The 20438-nt window shown below is 39.6% G+C and overlaps 1 protein-coding gene across 2 annotated transcripts in view; it reads left to right on the forward strand.

The window, feature by feature from the left end:
- Window positions 1-2678: 2678 nt before the first annotated feature.
- Window positions 2679-20438, forward strand: part of KIAA1217 (KIAA1217 ortholog) — a 447053-nt gene continuing 429293 nt past the window's right edge. The window contains exon 1 of one of the 2 annotated variants that reach the window (XM_081796071.1): window positions 2679-2775. The gene's annotated coding sequence lies outside the window, so the exon portion shown is untranslated. The remainder of the gene's footprint in view (window positions 2776-20438) is intronic. The other variant, XM_081796072.1, reaches the window with a different exon arrangement.

The following is a 20438-nucleotide window of genomic DNA, read 5'->3' on the forward strand; positions in this document are numbered from 1 at the left end:
GTCCAAGTGCGTTCATATTTATTACCTCACTTGATTGTTACAATAAACAGCAGGTACCACGACACCTTCTTCAACGTGATTTGGCCTTGGGGGGTAAAGTGTCTTCTCTGTGGTTACAGAACAAATTGGGGTATCTATTCCTAGGAGTATGGGCAAGATGAGTTTAGAAGGCAGACGGATGTTACCAACTTCTTTGCTTGAGACCTGGCCAGAAAGCAAGATCAGGAGGCAGGGATGGAAAGGGCCAAGAGGCCTGGGAGACGCTGAGGCTTAGCCACCTGTACTCCTCAGGAGGGTAATGGTACCATTGTCAAGCTCTTTCACTGACATCCACGGCTTGTGAGTTCCATGTGCAAATGCTCGCTCACACCCTCCAGACTGCCAATCTCTCCATCTGCTCCCCAACACGGGATGTTGTGGTTCTAGGTTGGAACTGCTTGATCCCCATGACACTAAACTCAGACACGCCTCCTGTCCCCGGCTCTTGTAGGTGTAGGGTTGCGGTGCAGTGGGGGTCTGGCACATGACATCTGAGAGGCAGAAGCACTTTTCCCAGGTACCTCTGTGACTGAACGATCACTGACTATTCACACTCAGTGCGTAATGTGGACTTGCAGCCAGACTTTTTGATTTCTGGAGAAGAGAGCAAACCCTGGGGACAGATTAGCTGAGTTCAAATCCCAGCTTCCATATTAACTATAAGCGAGATCTTGGGCGAGTTTCTAGGCCAGTGAGTACTTCAGTTTATTCATCTGTAAAATGGGATAATAATAGTACCTGTACCTACTTCTCAGGGTAACTGTGAGGGATAAATGACTTAGCACAGTCTGGGTTTATAATAAATACACAGTAACTGTTAAGCATTGCTATTAACCATCATCACTGTCGCAAGGAGAGCTGGGGCCCTGCAGCAGCCTATAGATTTTTGTCTACGGTGGCACCTTTCTTGTCCTTATTGTACATGTTGCCTTTACATCCTCGGTTGCATGTCAGTTGTCATCTGCGTCTTTTCAGTCACCTAAAGGCTATCCTGCAGGTTGGAAAGCAGATAAAACTTAGGAAAAACCACCACCTAACTGCAGCACCAAGGTGCACCGGGAATGCACCCATCACTCCAGCTTCTGAGACAGAGTGTGGCTGACTGTAGGTCTGTGGAAGGACAGGGTAAAGAAACTCACATTCGTTGAGTGCTATCATGTGCCAGACAAGGTGCGGAGTTGTCACATGTTGATGAGAAAAAACTTGCCCAAGGCTGAGCCCAATTTAGAAGTTCGAAGCAACTTCACGTCCAATTGATTCCAAAATTTTATACTCTTTCCAGAGCATAATTCTGCCTCTGATAAAGTGCTAAGTAGCTGTGCATTTATCAACTATAAATGGGGAATGGCATGGTATTTACACTTGGAGTGGAGTCGGATGATCACATATTCACAGAACCTTTTTATAGTTCAGAGAGAGCTGGTGAGACTCTCCCTAAGGGAACACAGAATAATTGAGGTTGGAAACAGCTTAACCTCAAGTCATAAAAATCACTGACGGGGGAAACTAAGAGGAAACTGGTTACCCTTGGTGGGGAAGGGGTTGTGGGCTCCTGGTACGGGCTATGTGTTCAGTTGGTCGAAGCAATATTTTCAGCCTAAAAAAATATTACCCCTTGAACACACTTTATTTTTATATCACTGTTGGTCTTTTAGAAAGCCTGGTAATAACAAGTATTCATTCGTTGATTAGAATAAAGTCTAAGCTCTTTAAAAAGCAAAATAATTTCTATCTCTTCCCCCGGCGCCCCTCCTCGCCACATACGCGTGCACGCAACTCACACAACATACACACACGTCCAATGTCACAAGGACACACGACACTTCTTATCAATCAGTAAGTACCCCACAGCAGCCCAAACGGGTATGGAAATTCTATTCTTCTGTTTCCTTCTTTTCCACGGCGCTATGCATGTTCTATAAACAGCAGGAGAAGTAATTATGTAGGTGGGCATTCGTTACACGGTCAACTTTTGGAATAGAATATAGGAATGTGCTAAGGCGAGGAAATATTTGCTTGAACTAATGCCTGGAAACCGAATGTGGTATGCACTTCATAGTAATATAAACCGCACATCTGGATCATTTCTGCATACTGTACCTGAGTGGGTGGGGTAATATTTACATTCATTTTCCACTTCTAGGCTGTCCGTCCGGTGTCTCGTCTGTGCATGCCAGGAAGTTCCGTGTGTGTGTGTGTGTGTGTGTGTGTGTGTGTGTTCTGCATTTCATATTCCAGCATCTGCCGTTCACTCCGAGTTGGAGCATTTACCATCGCAAAACTGTCACCAGGGTCTCTGAAACACACATTTACATTCCACAGGTCTAGTAAATGGGCTGCATGGCTGCACGATGCCTTTTGTTCAAAAGAAATCCAAGTGGCAGCCCGGCACTTTCCATCCAACTGCACTTTAGGCTGTAACTGTGGCAGCTGGAACGTGAAGCTCAGAGGAATAGAATCCGCTGCCCCAGCAGGTAACATTCTGGGGTTGGTTCCTTTTATTGTTGTTTTTGCTGCTGTTTAAAATGTCCAGACCTTCTCGCTTGGCCAGACCTTTCTTTGCCAACGCAGCTTCCAAGCTGCCATCACCTAGAAGGGACGATCTGAACAGCAAACAGAAAAAAATCAGTGTAGGTGAGACGATTTTGAGAGCTGGAAGTGAAGGGAATTTGGTCAAACAGCAGCAGGTGCAAACGGCAGCCGCTCCTGCTCAGTGGAAGGCTTCTCCACACAAAGGTAATGTTTTAAATCGGCTGCTTTTGTCAGCTTGTGCTTAGAAACTTCTTTCTTAATAATACTGCCAGACAACTTAAACGAAGGAGACTTTTAATGGTTTCGAAAACTTGCCCCTTTGTGTGAGTGTGACATTTTCTAAAATCCTCAAGGGTGTTGCTAAAATAATTAGTAATTAGGAAGATGGAGGTAATAGAACTTTCCTTCATTAATTAAGGACGGATAAAAGAAAAACTGAGTGTTTTCACTTCTTTTTGAGGATGACAGACTTTATTCCTGGTTGATTCACAGTTTCTCGTAATCCAGTTATATTCATATGAAGTTTCTTTTTTATTCCTCATATAAATGGAAAGAAACGAAAAGAAAGAAGGGACAGGTCCTAAAACCACATCATCACTGGCCAAAGAGTTTTTGCATGCTTAATATTTTGCAGTCTCTTTTAAAAATGAATGTATTTCTGAAATGATAATCTAATGACATGATTCCCTGCCAAGCATGACAAAGATCTCTGCTACCTTTGTCACCTGGAGTATTTAAGTGAGCAAGGATGTCGTTGAGTACGTGACCTGGAATCGAGAAATGTGGTAACCAAATCAAACTATTATTTTAGGGTACATATTCACAGAAAGCATGAAACCACCGCTTAAAATATAATAACAATTTTCTCCATGATACCGAGAACTACGTATTAAACCACTAAGCAACATTTATAATAGTTATTTTTTTAAATTACATTTTGAGCTATCACAAAGGTAATTTTTGACTCTGTGATTTTAAGGTAAAATAAAAAATGGTTTTAATATTCTCATTCTTATCACTGGAAGTTTTTATTTTATAGAACAAAATAAGTTCATACCACATTATAATTTTAATCCTGATCACTCTTCTGTTAAAAACTATTACAAATGAATATCCAGTAATACATTTTTGCACCATGTACTGCTTCAGAGATGCAAATTTCTGTCTGGAAAATTTTAATTTTTTTCCTAACTTGGTTTATTATTACTTTAGCCATGTCTATGAAATGCTTGTACGGTAACTATTTTATTGACCGAAATACTTCATTGAAGACACATATAGTGAACACTGAAGGACTTTGGAACTATTGATGAAAGTTGCTGAATAGAGTGAATTTTGCCTGCTTAAAGGGAGATTTCTCTTTGATGTTATATACAATATGCGTTAAAGTCTAAAAAAATTTCTTCTAAAAAAGGAATTTTACCCACCTCAACTTGAAAAGTATCCAGACATTTAATGGTTACATATCTGTGTCTAAGTAAGGTATGCCCAGGGAGGGAGTTTTTATACAAACAATCCAAGACTAGATGCTATTCCAAAGATTTTTCAAAATATCTTCTTTTGGTAACCTGTGAGGATATCTTTGAATAAACTTAGTGTATGAAAATAGTTTTTCTTTGATAATCTATTTGTTTTGGGGGTTACTTAAAAGTCACTTGAAAGCAAGGGTGATTATTGAGTTGCAAGGTCAGTATAGATAATGCATCTTTTTGTAAAAAACAAACGAACGAGCAAACAAACAAAACACTGGGAGTAGATTATAAAATAACAAGGTGGTGTTTCCTGTGCATCACTCTGAGAGGATTCAGGCTGTCCCAAAGGAGAATTCTACCACAAGACTTTTGAAATTGGCAACAGGACTACATCATTTTGAAAGACAACATTCATCAGAATATGTCTTTTATTTCATTAACATTTTAAATATGGTTTTAAGTAGGCTTCATGCCCAGTGTGGAGCCCAGTTCAGGGCTTGAACTCACAACCCTGAGATCAAGACCTGAGCTGAAGTCGAGTCAGATGCTTAACTGACTGAGTCATTCAGTCACCCCTTATATATTTATTTTTTACTCAGAATTCTTTTTTTTCATAGCCACACATCATATCACATAGTACCAATAGAAACCTTTCATTGTTGGAGAACAGGACTAAGACGCTATAGTATAGCTGTGTATTGTGTTAGGCTTTTACCTAAAGTGGTTGTCATTATGATCAAGAAACCCAAACAACAGTCTCGCCATCTAAGGTTTGTATTGAGTTTGTGTAGGTTCTAGCCCATCACATTAAGATCTCAGTGTTAGTTCTTTAGAATGCTTATTTCCTTGGGTCCACAGGGTTTAATTTAGTCTGTATAGTTTCTCACGTATCTGACTCTCATTCCCTACCCACCCCCCTTGTGTAATTTGTTTATTAGAGAAGTATATTCTGGTACATTTCATTTATTTTTTGACGTTTGTCTCTTTAGTTGATTTCCTAAATTAATCAACTGGTGAAGCAGTGACATTCGCTTCACCACTTTTCCATGTTGCCCCCCTCTTAAAACTTATCAACTGTACTTTTGTTTCCATACTAAAAAGGTTAATAGTAGTTATTTTTTTGGTTAACACAGTTCAGTCTTCCATGGTTTATCTACAGGTTAATTCTGTAAGTTGAAAATCAATAAAGACTGTAACTAATGAGACCTCATATTTTTATTGCTAAGCCAAAGAAGTGTGCTATAACCATTTATCTTGTAGTCTGTCCTTCCTCAGTTCTTCAGATTCTCCCAAGGATGGTATAGATATGACCACATTCCCAGAACTCCCTTTTCTTCCTGGTGCTTCTGTCTGTATCCCTCAATCCTTCTGCCCTACTCTTTCCTGACTGATTTGTACAACACTTGGACAGGTCTCTCTTAGATTATTTCTTTTTTTTATGCTTATTTATTTATTTATTTATTTGAGAGAGAGAGATTGAGAGAGAGAGAGAGCATGAGCAGGGGAGGAGCAGAGGGGGAAGGAGACACAGAATCCAAAGCAGGCTCCGCACCATCAGTGCAGAACCCCATGCAGGGCTTGAACTCATGAACCATGAGATCATGACCTGAGCTGATGTTGGGAGCTTAACTGACCGAGCCACCCAGGTGCCCCTCTCAGATTCCTTCTCCATTTGCCTGAAGCAAATCTTCCTAAGGAAAGCAAGGTTGAAAATAAATTTTCTGAGTTTTTACATGTCCAACAACTATCTGGACTCTCTCTTCACATCTCAGTGATAGTTGGGACACGCATTGATTTTTAGACAGAAAATAATTTCCCATCATAACTTTAAAGGCCTTTCTCCATTACCTTTTGGGATCTAGAAGTGTTAAGGAGAAGTCCCATGTTGTTAACACATTCACACATTCCTTTGTAGGTGACTTTTTCTCTCGCTCTTGAAGTTTTGTGGATATTCATCTCATCCTTGATGTTCTGAAATTTCACTGATGTATCTTAAAGTGTGAGCCTTTCCCATTTATCTTGACTGAATACTTTGATGGGCTCTTTCAATTTAAAGAATCAATGGGCTTCAGTCTTGTGAATTCTTTTTGTTAATTCTTTGATAATTTCTTCTTCTGTATTCGCTCTGATTTTCTCGCTACAGTGTTCCTCGGAGTTGGCTTTCAAACCTACTACATCAGTTTTCTGATCCTATCTTTTCTTTATTTTTTTTTAGCCGTCTTTTTATGTTATCTAGATTTTCTTGACCTTGTCTTCCAACTCTTCTGTCTAATTTTGATCATCCACGTATTTTTAATTTCCAAGAAACTTTTCTTACTCTGATTATTTTGAGACCAAAATACATGGTATTATATTCTGTCTATAAGCAATATATCTTTGTGCTTTCTTTGCCTCTAGTTTACAGTACCATATACTCATGTTTAAAGATGCAGCCACATCCCTGTAATATTGGTATGCTTTCCGTTCTGAGCCAATGGTCTAAATTAGACCTTAGAACCAAAGACACTGGTAATCAATAAGCTTTAGGATAGCAGCATTCACATCTAATTCTCACCCATGAAGAACTCTCTTCATGATGACAACCCAACAAATGAAAGGTGAATGTTGCCGTTATGTGTTGATATGTGCCAACAGTTTTATTCAGGATGAGGCTATAAGTCAACAGTTGAGAATGTGGCCTTTCTTGCTGAGTGTTCTGTATTCTTCTGAATTCTGTTTCAGGTATATTTCCTCAAAATCATTTGGTCCTGATTTTATGTATTTATTTATTTTGTATTTATTTATGTGTTATGTATGTATTATTTTAGTTGGCCTCTTAACTGTTGTTGTAAATTTTTAAAAAGCATTCTTTTAGGAAGTGTACATGAACATTGACCACTAGCTTAGTTTGCAAATATAGTTTCCATATATTATATGTTTGTAAGGTGATGATGTCTGAGCTCTAACAAGCTCTTCTTATATGCCCAACACGCTTCTGAGCACCTTATGAATGTACTGTCTTGTATAATCCTCACGGCAATCCTATGATGTAATACTCACTATCCCTATTTTACATGAGAAAACTCACACAGGGAGTTTCAGTTATTTTCATATCATGCAGACAGGAAAAGGTGGAACCAGAATTCTAGTTCTGGAAGTTTGGACTCCCGAACCGGCACACTTCACTTGCTACAACACCTTTTTATAAAGAAAAACAATTTGTCTATCCAAAAAGTTAATATAATTAAAACCTTGTGATTGGACAGTCTGGTCCCTAAAAAAAAAACAAAAAAAAAAAAAAACAAAAAAAACAACTGGTGATATTCTGTAGTTCAGAGCGTGCTCTTCTGGTTTCAGCCTCTTTATTTGTTGCCCCAGATTTCTGTTTCTTAGACAAAAGAAAAGGGAAGCGAACAGATTTCAGTGAATAAATGTATCACAATACTGTAAATATTTTTGTCATGTTTAGAAATTAAAGGATACGTTGAAAATAGGACCTTGCTGTTCCAATATGTACACTCACTCCTACAGACTTGAGCATGCCTGTGCACGCACACACACACACACACACACACACACACACACACACAATTCTCTGCATATAATTCGAGAAAGGCTCTTCCATTACACGTGACCTGGTGGTCCAAGTACAAGCCTGTAGGCCAAAAATCACTCAAGTCTAATTCTTTTCTAACACAGGCTCCCTCTGTGGCCTTGAGCAAGGCCATTATCCTTCTTGACTGAGTTTCATTAACCATTAAAGAATAATAATACGTGGTTTATGGGGGACGTAGTGGTGAGGATTGATGACTTAATGTCTGTCCAGTGCTTTCAAGAGCACACGTACTGCGTGCACGCTCTGACTTCAGCACAGTGGGGTCTCTATTTATCTTCATTTGCTGTGGAAGGTAAAAACTTACTCTCTCACAATATCACCCATGTACCTAGACCAGGGAAACTCTGCAATAAACCCCTGACTGCATGCTCTGAGCTATTCTCTATGCACAAATGTAGTCTCACATGCACCTGATTGCCATCCCAGGTGTTGATTGAGATTGTCTGTGGATACCTGGAACTCAGTTGTTCCTGTCTATAAGTAGAAAATATTAATAACTGGAGCACAAAAAGTATGTTTTCTCTCTAGGAGGCTCAGATTCTTTCCGGATGCTACTGACGAGCGCAGGGACATTAGGCCCTTGCACAGTGAGGTAGTGTGGAAGGTGATTGTGCCTATGGGTGGGCGGTGCCTGTGAGAGGTACACTCACTATACTGCTTTTCCTTGTAACAAACTGATGATACCAGGGAATAGTCAATACCCACTGGTGGGGCCTTCACTTTTGTCTAGTATTTTCCAGAAGCAGCAATGGGTTTGTACAGATCGTGTACATTCCTGTATCTGACTGCCCTTTGTGACCAATCCATTCATTTTTGAGGAGAGCTAAGGTCAAGGGCATAGTATTTCTTCAACATAAAAGTGGTAGATTATGCTTACAGTTATTAAGTTCATAGTTTTGGCTCCTCGTTGACACCAGGTATTCCAGAGTCATGCATACACATCTGTATAGGCCAGTAAGTTTCTCTCCATCTTATTACTAAAAGTCACATGGCTTACCCTGGACATTTGTTTTACAAAGAAAAACAAAACATATTTCTTTATCCATTCATCAGTTGATGGACATTTAGGTTCTTTCCGTAATTTGACTATTGTTGAACTATCAACATTGGGGTACAAGTGCCCCTATGCCTCAGCACTCCTGTATCCCTTAAGAAGATGTGGTTTATATATACAATGGAATACTACTTGTCAATGAGAAAGAATGAAATCTGGCCATTTGTAGCAACGTGGCTGGAACTGGAGAGTATTTTGCTAAGTGAAATAAGTCAGGCAGAGATATGTTTTCACTCATATGTGGATACCATATGTTTCACTCATATGTGGATCCTGAGAAACTTAACAGAAGACCATGGGGGAGGGGAGGGGAGGAAAGTTATAGAGAGGGAAGGAGACAAACCATAAGAGACTCTTAAATACTGAGAACAAACTGAGGGCTGAAGGGGGGTGGGGGAGAGGGGAAAGTGGGTGATGGGCATTGAGGAGGGCACTTGTTGGGATGAGCACTGGGTGTTGTATGGAAACCAATTTGACAGTAAATTATATTAAAAAAAACATACTTAATGCTGCTTACCAGTATTTAATGGGACATTTCCTCCAACTACATATGGTCTAAGCTAGGTATGAGTATTGAAAATTAACATTTACTTCTAGAGTTCTCCTTCTTTTCCTTATTAATTTTATGTATATTTGTCTTGTACCTAGTAATAGATGAGAAATAAGAAATATAAGTAACGGGTATTCTCATATTTCTCATATTGCTTACCTGATTCTGTTAAAAATCAATGTGTTGGGGAGCCTGGGTGGCTCAGTCGGTTAAGCTTCCGACTTCAGCTCAGGTCATGATCTCACAGTTTGTGAGTTCAAGCCCTGCATTGGACTCTGTGCTGATAGCTTAGAGCCTGAGCCTGCTTCAGATTCTGTCTCTCTCTCTCTCTCTCTCTCTCTCTCTCTCTCTCTCTGTCCCTCCCCTACTCATGCTCTGTCTCTCTTCTTCAAAAATAAATAAATATTAAAAAAATTTTAAAAAAATCAATGTGTTGGAAAAGGAGTATGAAAGCACCTCTTTAAATTAATCTGGGGTTTTCTCTGAACTAATCTCTGTATTTTCAGTTACTTTGACATAGTCCACTTAGCCTGGAGAGGTCAATAACTCACAAATCTGATCAAAAATTAAATGCATGTGCATCAGAAAATCCTGGACCACTAAGGAAAAAGAATTCACAGTCTTAGAATTTTATAGAATAAAAACTTAAAGGCCATCTAATTTATCTCTCTCTTTTGATATATATGGAAAAAGTCTAGTTACTTCTTTTGATCAAGACTAAAGGTATGCAGTTTTGAGCCAATGGCTTCTAACTTGGTGCTTTTTATCCTTTCATATATCTTTTTTTTTTTAAACATGTATTCTGGGGCGCCTGGGTGGCTCAGTTGGTTAAGTGTCCGACTCCAGCTCAGGTCATGATTTCACGGCTTGTGAGTTCGAGCCCCGTGTCAGGCTCTATGCTGACAGCTTAGAGCCTGGAGCCTGCTTCATGTTCTATGTCTCCCTCTCTCTCTGCCCCTTCCCCGCTCAGGCTGTCTCTCTCTGTGTCTCAAAAATAAAATAAAACATTAAAAAATTTTTAAAAAATAAAACATGTATTCATTTTTGAGAGACAGTAAGTGGGGGAGGGGCAGAGAGAGAGGAAAACACAGAATCTGAAGCAGGCTCCAGTCTCTGAGCTGTCAGCACAGAACCTGAGGCAGGGCTGGAACTCATGGACCATGAGATCATGACCTGAGCTGAAGTTGGACACAACCGACTGAGCCACCCAGGCGCCCCATTCCTTTCACATATCTTAAGCAGAAAGGCACAAACTGCTAGAACACCTTCAGGTTTCCCTTCAAATGTTCACTTCCTTGACATGGGCTCCTATGACCTCTGATACACAGCACAGCATTCCTTGTATTGTGCTACCTACAGTCTTATTGCTCTGTTGTTGCTTGCTGATTCCAAGTTCAAGATGACTGGGCATTGAGTAGTGTGGTCACAAATCACTGGTTGTGCTGGTTCTTTGTCAGATTTTATCTATGTAACTAAATGACAATCAGGGCTCCTTTAATGCTGAAAAGTTGCAAATGTGTCTGGTGTTATGTTTCTAACACAGTGTTGCTTCTGGTTGCTTATCTTAATGGGCCTGATACAGGAATAGATTTCTTAGCTCAGTAAAGTTTTAAAAAATCATGAGATGTTTTTCTGTTTCTCCTTTAACTAGACTGAAAGCTAAAGTAAGACACTTTATTTGTACAAATATTTTTTCTAAAGTTTGTGTTATTCAGTGCCTTCCAAAATTGACATCTGTGTGCCAATGAAAAGTTCCCTCTATAAAGAGCTTAAGCGATTGTATATGATCACAAATGAGGGATTTTGCCAACCTTACGAGAATATTTTACTGCCTGAACTACTTAAACTTTCATTCCCATACTTGGATTTTCACTTTGCTGTGTGGTTGTTTCCAACTTTACGTTTTCAAGTATAATGAGCTTCCTTATCTTCAAAATACTATATTATTGGATTGTTTACAATGATCAGGACCATTTGAAAACTAATCAGAATGAGTATCAGTGAACAAGTATGTGCTTACTTTTTTATTTGGGGATATTATCAACATTCTCCTAAGCAAACAAATCATGTCCATATATCATTACATGCTGTATATGTTCTAAACAATAGTTTCATTGGTCTTGCCCATTTAGGAGCAAACTACCATGAGCCTCTACCTGTCTGGCTGCCTAGAAGGCTACTTACCTCTTTTATAATCACATCATACCAACCTCTTAACTCATGGCCAGATAAGGGCAGGATAAGTGTCTGGGAATTTGAAAATCTAGACAAAAGAAAAACCTTTTTCTTAATGATGCTGTTGTGCCAGGTTAACTATTATGGCTTCTTGAGTTAATGATCTCTAGGGTCTTAAATTAAGTCAAAAACTCTACCTCTGTGGTTTTGTCTGCTTTCTGCAAGGGGAAAAAAATCTCACATGGGTTCAGATTAATTTTATTTTCCATGTTTCCAACATGTACAATGACATTACCGAAATAAACTAGAGAACACCACAAATAGGTGAAGAATCCTCTCATATACAAGAAACATCAGTCGAATATAATCTGTCAAGGGTACAGATTCTTTTTGTTGTTATGTTTTATAACAATTCATGCTTATAAATACAGTACACAAGCTAGACTTTCAAGGAAATTCAGCTTTAAACAATCATTTATTCAGATTACAGAATGTCATATCTACATCTGACAGCTTATCATATGTATTATGAATATATATATTATACTGGTATTTTGATCATTTGTACATTCATTATTTTTAAATTCATAAACTTAAGAAGTTACATTTGAATATAAATTAAACATACATTAGATTGACTTTTTTGAGCCAATATTTTAATACTTGATCCTGGGGATTAGGTTGTCTTCCTGAAAATGTAATTGGTACCATGACTATGCTGACCACCCCACCCACCCCCAAAAAACTCATTGACCATCTACTATGTATCTGTCATTGTGCTACATATTAAAAAGTTAAAAAAAAGTTAAGTAAAACATGGTCCTTGTCCTTGAGGAAGATTTTGCATTGGGTGGGATATCCAGATTATCCGGATATCTAAATATAATTTTCCTAATGCTTTATATACAAATTTGTGCATGGAAGAGGCAGAGCAGGGGGCACCTGGGTGGCTCAGTTGGTTAAGCATCCGACTTCGGCTCAGGTCATGATCTCCCGGTTCGTGAGTTTGAGCCCCACATAGGACTGTGTGCTGACAGCTCAGAGCCTGGAGCCTGTTTCAGATTGTGTGTCTCCCTCTCTCTCTGCTCTTCCATGGTTCTCCCTATCTCTCTATCAAAAATAAATAAACATTAAAAAAAAATTTTAAAAGAAGAAAAAGCAGAGCAGGTTATTTTCCCCAAGTAATGAAAGTTTACCAGATTGAGGGGCAGGGGAGGAAACATTCCTTGTTGTGTTTAGGAAATGACAAAGTAGAGCAGATGAAGTAAAAAAAAAAAGCTGGTGAAAAAGAGGAAGTGGGGAGAGGTCTATTAGTAATGATTTGAAAAGAGAAAAAGGTTTTCATTTTTTCATTCCTTCAACAAATATTTATTGGGCCCCCACTATGTGTCAGGTGTTGTTCTAGGCTCTGAGCAAGTTGAAGCAAGTACTAGGCTCTAATCAACCATGGTTATGAAGGCTGTGGCTCGATGGGTTTTACCCATTCATGTGGGTTCTAGAACAAAAATTAAACAAGGAAAAGTGATACCAAGTAACGGGCAGCAAGGCAGGAGCAGGTTCTGGGATTTGAGAAAGTTGAAAGGCTTGTTTGTGATGGTGCATGTGGTCCAGCTATGAAGAATTCAAGAGACGATGTCAGATAGGAAATTAAAAGTGTGGGTCTGCAGATTAAGTCAAGGCGGAGGCTACCAAGAACAAGTAGGTCACCAGTTATAAATGCTATTTAAAGCCATGGGACTGGACGAAATCACAGGGTATAGAAAAGAGAATTGGCCCATGTCTAAGAAGCCTGGGGCACTGCAACATTCAAGGGTCAAAGTGGGAGCAGAGGGAGGGGCAAAATATTAAGGTACAAATATATCAACTTAGAACTTTCCTTTAGAACTCCAGGCCAGAGTATTCTCAACATTGCCTACCAACAGAAACAAATATATTCATGCCCCTTCTGTAGTTGCAAACAAAATACTTCAAGTATGATTTTTTTTAAAGTTTTATATTTAAAATAATGCAAGTCTGGTAATCTAACCCATAACATACTATTTATTTAATATAACATGGCATTTAACTGAATTATCATCAAAATTAAAATGTTTTCTACCATGTTTAATGGGAGCTTCAGGTATCCACAAAAACCTATCACGTTTCACTGGGGGCAACTCTTCTGACTCCAGTTGAAGAAGAAAGTCTCAGAAATGGGAACTATTTGGAAGCATTCAACATCCTTCTGTTCTTATTTGTAATTTAATATTTGCATCACATAGCTATTTTTTATAGTTTGTTAGTGTTTGTTTGACTATCCTTCATATATCTCTGAGAAGGGAGTTTTCTGGTTTTGATTAAGAACTTCTTTCTCAGGAGGTGAGGACTAATTTGTTACTTCGATTTCTAACACAACATAATGTGAATTTTTTATGATGAAACTTCTATTTACATTCTTAGAGATTCATGAAGAAGCATCTTGAATATTTAAAGATAATACACTAGGAGAACCTCAAATCTATTCTATTTGTGCCCTTTTATTTTTTGTGTGTGACCTGTTTATTAAAGTTATTTCACAAGGATTTTTAAGTAGCTATAACCAGAAGAATCGTCAACAAATAATAATGGGAAAGTACCTAATAGATATTCAGAGAACACCCTCCCAGGAGACCAAAGCAAAAAAAACACTAGAGTTTTAAAAATTATATCTATCATGGGGCTCCTGGGTGGCTGAGTCGGTTAAGCGTCTGACTTCGGCTCAGGTCATGGTCTCACTGTTTGTAAGTTCGAGCCCCGTGTTGGGCTCTGTGCTGACAGCTCAGAGCTCGGAGCGTGCTTCAGATTCTGTGTCTCTCTCTCTCTGCCCTTCCCCCCTCTCAAAAATAAATAAACATTAAAAAAATTAAAAACATATATATCTTTTGATTTGACAGTAAATTAAAGGAATTCCCCCGGGGGGGGGGGGGGGGGAAGGCAGAAAAAAAAAATAAGAAAGCTTCAATGCAAAGGAATAAGTGAAAATTAGAACCATCATTTGGATAGTGGTCTTTGTGAATTCCTTGTGGTCTAGGGAATTTTAATAGATACGTTCAGGGGAAAAGTGACTCCTGATGCCAAGAAGAGTGGCCATCATATGAGAACCGTTTGCAGGCAGCAAAGGTAATATCTTTAGTGAATAACACAAGGAAGAATGCCTGCCCTGTAGAGGGACACCTTAGAGAAAGCTCTAGACTCAACCTCAGCTCTGCGTAGAGAAGAATAAAAGAAAGGAATATCCTGAGCATGTCTAACCTCACGTCTTCACTCACATAGTCTTGGGGCTTAAAGTCATGTTATTGTAGAATGGGGGGAAAACCCAAAAGCCCCCTGTCCCCCAAAAAAGCCAAAATAGTACTTAATCATCCTAGATTGTCAGTGTCTCTGGCTGCCTGGTGGCAGAAGATGACAGTCCTCTCAGTAAGAATGTGCTTTATAACCAGGCCTCTGAGAAGTACCACAGATAAAAGTCCAAAACATGAGCTCACAATAAAAATTCACTATGTTGGGAAACAAGTGCCCATGACAAAGAGCCAGCAAGGGAAAAGAATCACAGAACGAGGTCTACCTAAATTGCCAATATTAGAATTATTAGATTCAGAATAGTAAATAATTTTTTTAAAAAGATGCTAACAGCAGCAGCTTCTAATATTTGAACAATAGATTTTCTAGAGACGGAAACTATAATAACTAAAGGTACAAACTCAGCGGATCTGTTAAATGGCAATGTAGCTACAATGAAGAAAGAACTGGTAAACTTTGGCAAGAGAGACTTTTAAATTCCTAATAATACAGCACTGAGAAATAAAGTGATGGAAAACACAAGAGAGGTTAAAAGATATAAACAGGAGAGTGAGAGGATCCAACCTAAGTCTCATTGGATGTCCAGAAGGAAACCATGTGGACACTGGGAGAGGCATTATTTGAAAAGATAATGGCTGAGAAGATTCCAGAATTGATAAAAGGACATTAATATCTGAAGTCAGGAAGCCTAGTGATTTCCAAGATACACTGAAAAAAAAAAATTAAACAAAAAACCCCCACACCTAGACATATAATGATAATAAATAAGTATTCAGTTTTTATGTCTGTATATGTTTTTTTATTTTTATTTGAGAGAGAGAGCAGAGGAAGGGGGAAAGGGAGAGAGAGAGAGAGAGAGACAATGAGAGAGAGACAGACAGAGAGGGAGAATCTTAAGCAGGCTCCATGCTTAGCACACAGCTCAACACGGGGCTCAATCCCACGACGCTGGGATCATGACCTGAGCTGAAATCAAGAGTCGGACACTCAACCAACTGAGCCACCCAGGTGCCCCTCAATTTTTATGTCTATATGGTGGGTTATGATCAAACAGCATTTAATAGATTGGTATATAACACTTCATCAATTTTGACTTGAACTCTGTAGACATGTCTATGGATGATACATTAATATGTAAATTAGCTACCAATTCTTGTTATAATTGGGCCAAATACATTTCAGAAGTATGTGTTTTATAGCCACATCTTGCGTCTTTAACCGACCAGAAATACAATAGTTAAAACTCTCAGTGTGAAGTTTAACAGCTATTACCTGTTTTCCCATGACGGGAGAAGGAGTAATATCTGTGCTAAATTGTTCAAGTTTTGCTGAAAATGTTCAACTCACTTCCAGTTGTATCTTATCAGTTTTGAGAAAGGTTGAAGAAAAAGAATAGCTATTTGGAGAATAATATTCAAATGGGCATCAGAAAATAGAATTCTAGGAGATCATTGTTTGATATTTAGAGCATATGCAATAGTCCCTTCCCCTTATCTATGGGGGATATAGTCCAAGACCCCCAGTGGATACTTGAAACGACATATAGTACCAAACCTTGTATATACTATGTTTTTTCCTATACATATACCTCTATGATAAATTTAATTTATAAATTAGTCACAGTAGGACATTAACAACAATAACCAATAATAAATAGAACAGTTAAAACAAAAGACTGTAATAACAGTTATGCGAACGTGGTCTCTTTTTCAAAATATCTTACCGTATTGTACTCACCCTTGTTCTTTTGATAATGCGAGATGATAAAATGCCTCCGTGATGAGATGAAGTGACATGAATGGTGTGGACTTGGTAATGTAGTGTCAGACTACTACTGACTTTCTGGCAATATGTCAGAAGGAAGATCATCTGCTTCTGGACCGCAGCTGACCACGGATAACTGAAACCACAGAAAGCGAAACCACAAGAAAGGGAGAACTACCATATACGTACTACTTACGGGACTCAACAAGTATTCGTGTTGCTTAGTTGACGTGTAGTCTTGCTACTATTTTTAAGGATATCTCTGTAATCATTTCCTAAATAGTCAAGAAAGTAAATACTATATATACTAAAAAAAATCATTGTATATATTAGTATGCCTACTAACTAGTATGTCTGCTAGTATGCCTAGTGAATTCTCCAATTAAGGGGAACATTGTGCCATCGTCAAGGGAATTAGAACTTGACCTAGGTGATAATCCTCAATTACTGGAGATAATAAAAAACTTGTTTCTTTTCTAGGGGTGCCTGGGTGGCTCAGTCAGTTAAGCGTCTGACTTCGGCTCAGGTCATGATCTCATAGTTTGTGAGTTCGAGCCCCGCATTGGGCTCTGTGCTGACAGCTCAGAGCCTGGAGCCTATTGCCGATTCTGTGTCTCCCTCTCTCTCTCTCTGCCCCTCCCTGGCTTGCACTGTCTCTCTCAAAAATAAATAAAACATAAAAAAAAAAAAAAACTTCTTTCTTTTCCAGCTATCTATCTAAACAGCTAGAAAATTTAAAAACCATGCAGGTAACTATATAATCCTCTTCTCTATGACTAAGTCAGGTGTGGACAAAAAACGCAAGTTTGTTTGCAAAGTCTTCATTGGGGAAAAAGTAATAGTTTGAGAAGTCCCTCTGCACCCACTGGTTCATTTACACATTTAAAACTTTATCCAGCTACACTGAATACACCTAAGATTGGCTCTTCTGGGGCTAGCTTTCCTCTTCCCACTTACACACAGATATTCTTTGCTCAGTGAGCTCAGACAAGAGGGTTAGTCTTTTAAAATCTGTCTTTAAACCTTAATATGTAATTAAGTAGATACCAAAATCAATGATTTCTGATTTTGAAGCATGTTTTAGGAAGTCTCATTTCTGCTTTCTCGATCTTAGAATGCCAAATGGTGAATGAAAACTCAAGTCCAGCCCGGTGTGGACTTACGTAAGATGAAGAATATATTTACACTGTGCTGAACACTTAACTAAATGCCATCGGTTACCAGATGACAATAAATATGAACTATAACTGCAACAATGACCCTGAAAAGGCACTATCACCCATCATTGTCAGAAAGTAGGAGAGAAATATGGCGGGTTTTAAGGAAGGAATGGGGAGTATGGCACCAAGGGAGAGAAGAGAGGTGGGGAAAATATATTTGGAAAATGACAAAAATCATAGAATATCACTGTTTATTATTTCACCATCTTTTAAGTCAGTATACAGAATCCTTGATTATGCAGTACTTCCTCAACATTTTTTTAATGGATGTTACTGAAAAACAGAAAGGGAAAATGTTTATCATGTCTTAATAATAAAAACCCAGTTCCAGAGGAGAGAAATCTTAGAAAGCACAAATTTAGTGCAGACATTTTAAATGGAAGCTTTATTGGTCAATCAGGAAAGAAGAAATGAATATTGTTCTTTCCTAAATTTATTTTGAAGGTAAACATAAAAATAATCACATGATCAGTTGGGTGCTACTCTTTAGAAGCTTAAACTCAGGTTCTCAATTATGTTCTGCCTTTATAGGATCCATGGAGGGGATGCCTGACAAATGTGGTCAAATAGCTTCAAGGGCCATTATGTCAATGACAAGGGTCACTATTGAGCGGCCACAGAAGCTCTGAGCCACTTTGCCTCAGAAGCCCAAAGTATGCTGAGAACATGAATAGCCTGGCAAGACTTGGGGGACTGTTGAGTGGGGAGTGAGTGGCACAATCAAATTTACACTACCGAGGTAATTTTGGAAGCAGTTTGAAGAAATGGAGATAGAGATTGAGAACACAGGCAGAGAGGAAGTGAACCTAAGAAAGAGGGACAGAATCCCGTCAGAAAGAAGTGTTCTTCAAAGGCTTGGCAACCTTAGGCACACAAAATCAAGCACTGCATAGATGTTCAGCAGGGGCCTGAATTAAGGAATGAGATGTAGGGTGTAAAAAGGGAAATCTAAAGAAAGCCTAGTTGATGACTTTGGATGATGGGATGCGGGAGGTGTCTTCCCGGGCCAACCAAGTGAGTGGTGAGCCATCTGTGCAGCCGCCGTGGAACAGGAAGTACCTAGCAGCCGTGGAGGAAGTACTAGAAATAGGGCGTACTGAGCTTGAGGTGTCTGAGGAGCACTCGAGTAGACAGATGTCCAGGAGCCAGGTGAATATACGGAGCTGAAATGCGAGGGAGCTGTCAGCTTATTTGAGCTTCGGATGTGGATAAAATCGCCCTGAAAACATGTCAAAGGCTGGGGACTGGAGGCTGGGGATTTGAGACGGTCTTATTCTAGCTGCCACACTTTGGAAGAGGCAGTGATAAACTGCAGCAACCTTGCGATATGGGAAATGGTTGGGAGGACAGGAGAACGGAGAGGTGGAGGCCACCCCAACGTGAGTGTGTTCCATAAAGGCTTGGGCTCCCCCACTTCCGGAGCAGAGCTGGGGCCAACCGGGGCAAGTTAGTGGCGGGTGCTTTGAGCTTCATAGGAAGGAGGCCAACTGAGTAACCGACCGCCACAAGCTGACTACCTGACCAAGCAGTGAGCTTCGGGTCCATCCGCCAAATGGCGGGGGGGGGGGGGGGGGGGGGCAGGGGGAGAGCAGAGCTTAGTGGGGGAGGCAGAGCAGTGCTTAGGTGGGAAACGTAATTATACGGACTTTCCTGCTTCTTTCCACATTCAGGCTCTGGGATAGACAGTGCACTGATAGAACGGAGTGCAGCAAGATTTCAGCGTAACAGAAAATGACCAGACTGTCCCCAGAAAAGAGGGTTTGAGGTGGTTTTTCAGTTTTCACCTCCATTTCCCCATTCTTCTCTGATGTCTCCCCTCTCTTCAAACGGTTCTCCACAAGAGCCTATCAGTAACAAACTCCGTTTTTGTCACATAAAAAATGTCAAAGAAACCAAATAAGAAAGAGAAGAGCAAGGAGAGGTGGGTCATACGACATTTCTTTGAGCCCTAAAGTCTTTTTTTTTCTTTCTTCCTGTTCAGATTGTCTGAAATTCCCATTTCGTCTCTTGCACTGCGTATCAGGGCGTGCTCTGCATTTCCACCTCTGTCTGTCCCTCCGGTGGGCCCAGGAAGCGAAGAATATCCTTCCTCCCCTCCTAGCACACACGCATGCGCACGCGCACGTACACACACGCACGCACGCAAACGCACGCCCAACCCCTTCCTCATGTGCTGAGCACAGCCTGAAATTCCAAAGTAGGCGTTTCATTCCCCGAATTAAGCCAGCCCTCCCACTAAGACACACACCGTCTTGGGTGACCTACCATTCCAAATTATTACTGGCCTTTTAGGTCTTGTGTGAATGTTACATCTCTTTAAGAGCTGTTTTCTTTGATTGTTCGTTTGTTTACATGGGAGATGATACAAAGACGTTGAAGCCCAAGGAGAGGGGAAGGAGAGGAGCCTGGAGACACAGGACTGGAGCCTCTCTGTCCTTCCTCGCTGGTCTTCCAATGCCACCATTGCATGTCTCCTAGGATTTTTGCCTCTGGCGAGAGGTTATCTTACCAACATTTTTGACAACTTCTTTTGCGTTTATCCTGGCTAATTTCTTCCTCCTCCCCTTACTTGTCACAACTGTGATTCATTTCAGTCAGAGATGTATTATTTATCTTTATTGAATGTAAATTCTCAACCTGGTTATTTTATGTTCATATTAATGTCTCTTTCATGGTTTCCCTCGTGATCTGAAAATTTGGTTCCGTCCCAAATCTTAAG

The sequence above is a fragment of the Panthera onca genome, chromosome B4, assembly GCF_046562875.1.
Source record: "Panthera onca isolate mPanOnc1 chromosome B4, mPanOnc1 haplotype 2, whole genome shotgun sequence".
In the NCBI taxonomy this organism is placed as follows: domain Eukaryota; kingdom Metazoa; phylum Chordata; class Mammalia; order Carnivora; family Felidae; genus Panthera; species Panthera onca.